This window comes from Borostomias antarcticus (genome assembly GCF_949987555.1).
Source record: "Borostomias antarcticus genome assembly, chromosome: 31".
NCBI classification, from domain to species: domain Eukaryota; kingdom Metazoa; phylum Chordata; class Actinopteri; order Stomiiformes; family Stomiidae; genus Borostomias; species Borostomias antarcticus.
Window position 1 is genome coordinate 2692193 of NC_140264.1, and position 9419 is coordinate 2701611.

Consider the following 9419-nt stretch of genomic DNA (forward strand, 5'->3'; position numbering starts at 1 on the left):
TTGCACTCTTTTCATCCGTACCTGTGATTCAGCCAGCTTTTGCTTCGCCAACTCCCCTGCAACATACAGCCGATGCCTGAACCCATTCAAGTAGTCAATCAAGTTGGAGGGCGGACTCGTCTCTTTCCACCCATCACTAAACACAGCCAACGGGCCGTGGACAATGTGACCAAACACCAGGTCATTCGGGCTAAACCCAGTGCTTTCCTGTATCACCTCCCGCGCCGCCAAGAGCAACCACGGAAGCCCCTCCTCCCAGTCCCCACTCATCTCAGTACAGTACGCCCGCAGAAGGGACTTCAGCGTCTGGTGAAATCGTTCCAAAGCCCCTTGGCTCTGAGCATGGTAGGCTGACGACTGGTTATGCCTAATGCCGAGGAACCTCAACACCTGTCCCATCAAATTGGAGGTAAAATTGGATCCCTGGTCGCTCTGGATGACTCTGGGAATGCCAAACACAGATATAAACTGCGTCAGGGCCTTGACCACTGACCGAGCTGTAATTGTACGCAACGGAGCCAATTGCATAGCCTGGTTGGGCTTACCAGTCAATTGACACGTATGACAGTTCCTAATGTGCAGGGAAACATCTCGTTTCAGACGTGGCCAAAAGCAATGACGTAGAATCCTGTCGTATGTTTTCCTGACACCCAAGTGCCCCGCCCCATCATGAGCAAGCGTTAACACCTCCCCACGCAGCTTAGATGGAACGACAACCTGACAAATAGGATCTACCACAAAACCCTCTCCATGAGGCATCCACTTTCTCACCAGGAGATCGTTCTGAATGAGGAAACCACTGGCAGCACTGTTCACCTCGTCAGCCGACGGCACCAACCCAAACAGCCCCTGCATAGAGGGATCAGCTCTCTGCTCACACCGCAGCTCATCGTGAGATATAGGCAAAGGTATGTCAGGTAAGCATGGCGCAGTCTTATCCACCTTCCCACCAGTCTCAGCCCGAGCCATCGCACGCGTTACCACGCATGCTGGGAAAACGTCAGGAAACTGCTCAGCGCAGTCATCAGGCCGTTCCGACGGTAACGGCGACGGAGTGACGACTGGAGGAGGGGAAACACCAGCCCAAACACGACTGCCAGCCAAGTCATTTCCCAAAATTAAATCTACCCCCTCCACCGGTAACGCTGGTCTCACCCCAACAGACACCTCCCCGTTCCACAAGTCACACTCCAGTCTCAGCCCATGTACTGGGACAGGCAACACCTCTAATCCCATCCCTCGCATAAGTATCCTATCCCCACGGTCAGACTCCTCAGAAAATGGCAAAACAGAGTCCAGTACATATGAGTTAGCAGCCCCTGTATCCCTCAAAATCTTAACGGGCACTTTAATGTCACTACCCACCCGAGACACAAACCCACTGGTGATAAATGGCCGGTATGAATCACTGGGACTGCCTATCCCACCAGCCTGCACCCGCCAACCGTTCCCCTCCCCCACCACAGGAGTAGAAACGGTGGCAGCCAAAGCAGTAGGGTTCACCCCAGAACGCTGCGACCTTGACCTAAGCACTGGGCAATCAGACTTCCAATGGCCCACCTCATGGCAATAGTGGCATACACACACACACACACCTTTTTAAGTTGTTAAATAAAATATTCTTATATTGTTTGTTCTTGACTTGTTTGATCTTTTATTCAGTACCCTGTTGATTGTCTGTTTTCTAACAAGGATGTTACTGGATGTCTCACTGCTATGTCTGTTGTGATGACATCTTTTTGTTCTGTCTGTTGGCTTTTTGGCATTGTGCCCTTTGGCTTTCTGCTTAAACATGTCAATAAAATAAAACTTGCTTGTTGATTTGCCTCCTTTCTTCCATGAACCACAACTGTCGTGTGTATATATTCAGGATCTGTGAATGTCCAGGTGAAGTTACAGAGAGCTCCCTTGTGAATTCCATATGCGATTGAGAAGCCCCCTTCTCCCAGGACCGAAAGCGCTGGCGATAAGCCTCAGGGACTCAAATGCTCTGAGAATAGCAGCCTTAACAGCCTCGTATGTAATATCGTCACCGTGAAAAGATACATACGCCTCCTGCGCCTCCCCAGTCAACACCGACTGCAGCAGCAATATCCGCTCCGCATCGGACCAGCATCGCGTCACCGCAACCCGCTCAAACATAGCAAAAAACACATCCGGGTCACGTTCATTACATTTAGGCACAAGACGCAAGTTACTGACCAGATCAGACGACTAAACCGAACGCTCCTCCCCCCCCCCTCCAAGAACTCCCCGGAGAGCCTACCGTCCCTGACCAAGCTCAATCTATCAGACTGCAGATCCAATTTAGCCTGCTCCGTCTCCCGACGCAGCCGCTCAACAGCCAACCTCTGATCCAACTCCAGCTGCAGTTTGTGCTTATCATGAGCCAACTGGAGCAACAGCAACTCCTTCTGCTGCTCAAAGGACAGAGCGCCAACATTAAACGGACCTCTCCTGATCAACGGCGGAGAAACAGACCGCCCAGGGGCCTCCAATGTAGCAGCCAGCACCCCCTTCTCCACCAGCCGGAGAATGATGCGCGCCTTCACGGACCCCTTCCGCTTATCGGCCAGACCACTCAGATCCACCTCATACCGATCAGCAATCTTAAATAACTGGTCAAGCGTACAACCCTCCAAAAGGCTCTCACTCGGAGCAGCCACAAACGCATCAACCGCCGCCATCATGGACCAGCCGAACAAACCAACCAAGGAGAAAAAAGAAACTACAGCAGAACCACAAGTGACGCAAAGGCAGGCTAATCTGGTGCGTACCAACGAAAGCGGAAAGTCCCCACTACCTAGACTGCCTGCCACAGACTAAGCTAACCACTCTAGCCCCTAGTCTTCGTGTGGATCAGCGGCGGGCTCTTTAAACACAAACCCAATAGCCTGGCCAAGCCCCCAGCAAGCTGGTTACCCACCTAACAGCTATGGAAGTGTCCCCGAGACAACTGCTACCAACCGCACACCACACAAAAATAAGAAACTAAAACAACAAACCAACGCGACCAACAGGACACGTTGCTATGCCTACCAGGGGAAATCCCACCAACAAGCCAGGCCACACACCAGAACGCCACCATGCAATCACCACCAATCAGCCCCACCCGGACTGCAGAACCAACAAGCCAATTAACCAATCAACCAAACAAAACAACCAAAGAAACCAAAGCAACTAAGCAACCAAAAGCAAAAGCATCCTAAGCAACCAAACGCGTCCACAGCAACCAAAAGCATCCCCCTCCCAAACACAGGGCGAGCCAAACACAAAAGCAGACCAGACCAAAGACAACCAAACCCTAACAAGGTAACCAAACGGCCCAAATCAGCCCCACAAACAAAAAAGCGGACGAGCCCCCATTTGTCACAAACCAAGCCGTGTATGGCCGCGACAAAGGAGGGGGACGCACACCAAACTAAGGATTAACAATAAGATTTAATTAAACTAAACTCAAACAAGACATAAAGTACATAAATCAAACATGGGATGTGCGGTCAGTTATCAGTGGTGTGAGTGAATGAGTGAGTGAAGGGTGTATGAATGCAGTGTTGAGTAGTGCAAAACCAGGTTCAAACTATAAAGCAAAACAAAGCAATCGGTGTCCCCGGGAGGAATCGAGAGAGCAACTGAGCTCCCAGCTCTTCCTGTAGAGCCCTGACACACCAGGCCCAGGTGTGCCAGGGTAGCAGCTGATGACGGCCACGCCCACCTCAGGAACCTGCTAGGACAGACACTGAACAGACTGAACACACACACACACACACAACACACCCAGACAGGCAAATGGAGTAGGCGGGGCCGTCACATCAATATAAACAGTAGGGATAAGAGAGATAAATACATAGTAATCAATATAAACAGTAGAGATAAGAGAGATAAATACATAGTAATCAATATAAACAGTAGGGATAAGAGAGATAAATACATAGTAATCACTATAAACAGTAGGGATAAGAGAGATAAATACATAGTAATCACTATAAACAGTAGGGATAAGAGAGATAAATACATAGTAATCAATATAAACAGTAGAGATAAGAGAGATAAATACATAGTAATCACTATAAACAGTAGGGATGAGAGAGATAAATACATAGTAATCACTATAAACAGTAGGGATAAGAGAGATAAATACATAGTAATCAATATAAACAGTAGGGATAAGAGAGATAAATACATAGTAATCAATATAAACAGTAGAGATAAGAGAGATAAATACATAGTAATCAATTATAAACAGTAGGGATAAGAGAGATAAATACATAGTTATCAATATAAACAGTAGAGATAAGAGAGATAAATACATAGTAATCAATATAAACAGTAGGGATAAGAGAGATAAATACATAGTAATCACTATAAACAGTAGGGATAAGAGAGATAAATACATAGTAATCACTATAAACAGTAGGGATAAGAGAGAGAAGCTACACTTTCCTTTCATTTAGCAGTCTAATTGCCTGGGGGAAAAAAACTGTTCCTTAGCCTGCTGGTGCGAGCTTTGGGGGTCTTGTAGCCCTTTACTCTTTGGGAGCGTAGGGGTGGGTGGGGTCTTTGATGATCCTGAGGGATTTGTTGTGGCAGCACTGGGTGTAGAGGTCTTCTAGACTGGGCAGGTCACACACAGTGATTTTTTCATCCGTGTGAACCACCCTCCTCAGCGCCTTGTGGTCCCTGTCGGTGCAGCTGCTCCTCAGTAGGCTCTCTATTGTGCCTCTGTAGAAGTCCCTGATAATTTGGGGTCCCAGGCTGAATTTCTTCAGGCGCCTGAGGCCATATAGGCGCTGTTGGGCCTTTTTGACGACTGCGGTTATGTGGCAGTCCCAAGTCAGGTCCTCCTGGATGTTCACCCCCAGGTATTTGAAGGTGTCCACCCTCTCCACTACAGAGCCACTGATGGTAACTGGTGGGAGGACATCCTTCTTCTTCCTGTAGTCAACAATGACCTCCTTGGTCTTGGAGACATTGGACATTCTCCAACTCCCTTCTCCTTCATCTATCCCTTCTTCAATAGGTGGTGGTGGACCTGAGAGGAGAGAGAAAGAAGGAATGAGAAAGAGAGAGAAAGAGTCGGGGGGGGGGCAGGTTTGTGTGGAGACGCATGTACTGTTCTTTATGTGTAGTTGTAAAGTATGTCTAGTTGCCCTTCAGGGATGTTCAGAATCGAAAAAAAAAAGATTTTGATGATAGTGATTATAAAAGTCAATTTGATATCAGTTAACCCAACAGTGGGAAGCAGGCGCACACATGCACACACGCGCGCACACACACACAAAGACACACTATTGCTTACAAAGATGGGGTCCTTGTTCAGGCAGGCTTCAGTGAACTCTGTGCAGCTCTATACTGTATGAACACACTGGTGCCCCCCCTTAAGGGTGTTGACCGACTTAAGTTCCTCCCACATTGGTCACAGTGGTACGTCTTCTCTCATGTATGAACACGCTGGTGTTTCTTTAACGCTCCTGACTCCCTGAAGTTCTTTCCACACTGAACAGTTTTGTTGCTGCTTTGAAATAATATTTCAACTGGTGCATGTGTGAATCATTTTGTAGCAGAAATGCCACTTTGAAAAATTATTATTGGGTTTTGATTGCAGTTTCATTTTGACATAGAAGTGAGATGCTTCCCAAGAAGTGAGATGCTTCCCAAGTGTTTTCTTATGGCTTGTGTCGAGTTTTGACACAATGACAACCCCCCATACACACAAATGAACACTCTACAATACATCTCTCAGGTTATAAAATGTTTATTTAAAAAGGTTTATAAAAAAACAAGCAACATTCTGAAAAGTTATGAGTTTAAAATGCAGCTGTCCAGCCATCCAACCAACATCAACAGTCACCAACAAATACCATCCCAGTTTTGTTTCGTGTGGTGTGCATTTCTTGCATTTAATAATAATCTAAAATCCAAAAGGATAGCCTTATTCCAATTTGTAATTGTAATCTCAATCTGTGCTGCTGTGATAACATAACCTATTATTAGTACTGTTCAAATTATTTATTCATGCATTTTGTAAGAGATGAATGGTTGTAAACCCTGAACTCAACCAGGTTTATTGGAATTAATTTAAACAGTTCCCTTTGCAATCACCATCTCATCTTTGTGTTGCTGGATTTTGTTTTATTCTTTCATGTTTTTAGAGCGCAATCGACTTTTACCAAGAGGACAAAATTAGACAAAATTGGACAAACAGTTGGCGTATTCGTAAAAACATTCACACACCCTAATATTTATTCACAAGCATTAACTTCTGCATCAGGATTGCTGACAAACAAATTCAATACATCTCGTCATATTCAAGTCTCATCATAATATGGGAGCTATATTGTGAGGGAATGGATCAAGGACTTAAAACAAACTGATTGTAAGGACTATATAGAGACATTTGGACTGAATTTGATTATTGAATAGAGATATTATTGAAAAGAAAAGGGCAGGAGTGCTGGCAAGTTCAGACAGGTGTGATCAAGGTGATATTTGTTTGGGAACACAACCTGGGGCCTCATTTATCAAAGAGCGTGTAAATTCTGGTGTAAAAGAGGGCGTACGACGAAAACGCGGAAAATGCGAAATGTAGCGTACGACGAGAATATTTACACGCTTTTCGGATCTATCAAAAATGTCGTACGCTCCGAAATCCGAGACTGGCGGAGGAGAGAGCGTACGCGCACGCGCCCCGTGTTCCGCCCTCGCCACGCCCAAATCCAACCATATATGGTCAAAACTATGACAGCGCACAACGTGGATACCCCGGAAGGAACCGACATAATATAGCGTGGAGCATAGGAAAGACAAATACGTTTATGGAAAAACGCGGAAAGAAGAGAAACTTTTCGGAGACTGGGGTGCATGTGCTTGTTGGTGAGGTCCACGCGAGGAAAGAAAATTATCTTCGGAAGGTAAGCTATTTGTACGAGCCTACATTTGTCTGATTGCTCCTACAGTTTAGGTAGCCTACTGTAGCCTACGTTTCGTGCATCCTGTATTTGGCGTAGGCTACACGGACATTCTGTATTATGTGGCTGTGAGGAAAGCAAACATTCCACACATTCTGTGGTAGGCTATGATTGATTTAGGACCAAAAACAGGGAACGATAACACAGATGACCACTTCATAATGTTAGACCACATTAAACATTTTCCCCTCTGGGAAATTAAGACTCTCATCTAAATCACCCGGTAAATCACACTTAAGCATTTATTTGGCTGCCAACAGAAAAACATATCAATTGAATATGGCTACACAATAAAATGTTTAATGCATAATCAAGTTAACAGACAAACTCAAAGAAAATGACTGAAATTGTTTCTCCAGACTCTGACGTGGGGTGGGACTCAGAGGAGGGGGAGTCTGCAGTGGTCCTTGACCTGACGGTCGTGCCCCCGCCGGTTGCAGCCTCTACATCCAGTGCCACGACCTCCAGTGCCTCCACCTCCAGCGCACCGGCCTCCACCTCCAGTGCCATCTCCAGCGCCCCCGTCTCCACCGCCCACGCCTCCACCTCCGGCTGCCAGCGTCCCTGCCTCAAGGGTCCCTGAGGGCTGGGCTTCCTATCAGACGCTGTGCTGGAGGCTCATGACCCTAGAGGCCCAGAGGGAAATGGCAGAAGGGATTGGGGCAGTTGTGGGGCAGTTGTTCAGCAGTTGGTGGAGGTCACCACACTACACCACCAGAGCCAACAGGACATCCTCACTGCACTTCATTCCCTCACACATGCTGTCACGGACCTCACACTGTCACTCACTACCACACTCACGGACCTCACACAGTCACTCACTACCACACTCACGGACCTCACACATTCACTCACAAACGCACTCACACACCTCACACAGTCACCCACCAACAGACAATAAAATGGTAGAAATGTGAACCTTACTTGTTTGTGTCTTCATAGCTGGCGCATGACCTCAGTGTGGGCCCTTTGGCCCCGCTGGTAAACCTCATGACGGGGAGGGGGCTGAGGGCTTGGGTCCTCATTTTGTGGTGGGGTCTTGACTGGTTCTCATTCTTATCAGCTTTGAATATACATCTTGGCAAACATAACAGAATGATGTACAAGGAGGGGACAGATACCTAGTGAAAGTACTATTGGTTGCTAGTAAAAAGACAATAATGAGGGCTTGGTATAAGGTGGAACCCCCAACCAAGGAGCAGTGGTGGGTGTTGTGGAGGAGATTTATGAGATTTATTTATGCATTGAGGATGCAGGAAGGAAAGTTTGAAGGGAGATGGGAAAATGGATGGATTATAGAAGGAAGTGTGATGATACCACTAATATTAAAATTGTCATATTTGAGTAAGAAAAAAAAGCTGCATGGATGGAAGTACCCATAAGCTGTTATTGTAAGTTTTTATGTTTTATTGTATTGTCGTTGTATGGATGGAAAATGCTAATAAAGATTAAAGTAAATAAGACAAAGAATATGTATCTTGGCTATGCACACACCAACAAGCCAGCCGTCACGCGCAGCGCCTGCCTCCAGTCTAGCCCTACCCTGCTGTGCGCCAGGATGAATGAGTCATGCGTGGAGCCAGGCCACCGTGCCACTACACTTGTGATGAGCATGTCACATATGATTTGGATATTTATAGTGTGCACATTTTAGCGATTCACATAGACGTATTCATTCACTGATGGTGCCCTTATGTGGGTGCAGTCGCCATCGCCGTCACCTCTTTGGAGTTCTATCTCAACCAGTAGGCCGAGTAGCGCCGGATTCATTTAGGCTCGCATTACGCACAGGAGGACTGTCATTTATATGCTTACCAAACAGCAAACAGGTCCACATGATCACATATTAATGACAATCTAATTGGTCAATTATTGCCGTTTGATGGAGTGCCTGCATTAGGTGTGTGACATATAGCGCGGAAAGGTTTGGGACAGCGCATAGGTTCAGTTTGGGGAACAAATCCATATCGGACCATTAATGAGCCGGTTAGAGGACACGTCTAATCTAGCATTGCGATATATGTTGGTGCTTAATTGGGCTATTAGCCTACATGATTGTGCGTTCATGAACTGTCTCTCTCCGTCAAACATAGTAATTCACCGACGCACCACCTGCGTCGCCAGTTCCCCCTGTGTTCAAAAAGGGCGTAGAACACCGTGTAAATCGGTACGACAACTTGAGAGGTGTCGTACAAAAGCGCGGAGAAAGGCGACTAAATTTCCCCCCTTTCGGCTTGATAAATCGCAATGTGGGGGGGGCAAATGGCGTACGCCTGAAATCGCGAAAAAGACCGTGTAAAAGAAGGCGTACCTCAATGATAAATGAGGCCCCTGGACTGAGGAGGACGGACTCGGGGACGTACTGGTGCGGAGTGGACAGACTCTTCAAAGACACGTACCAGGAGGTCTCTCTGACCGTTACGGGCGGTGAGGGCTCTCATCTTGAATCTG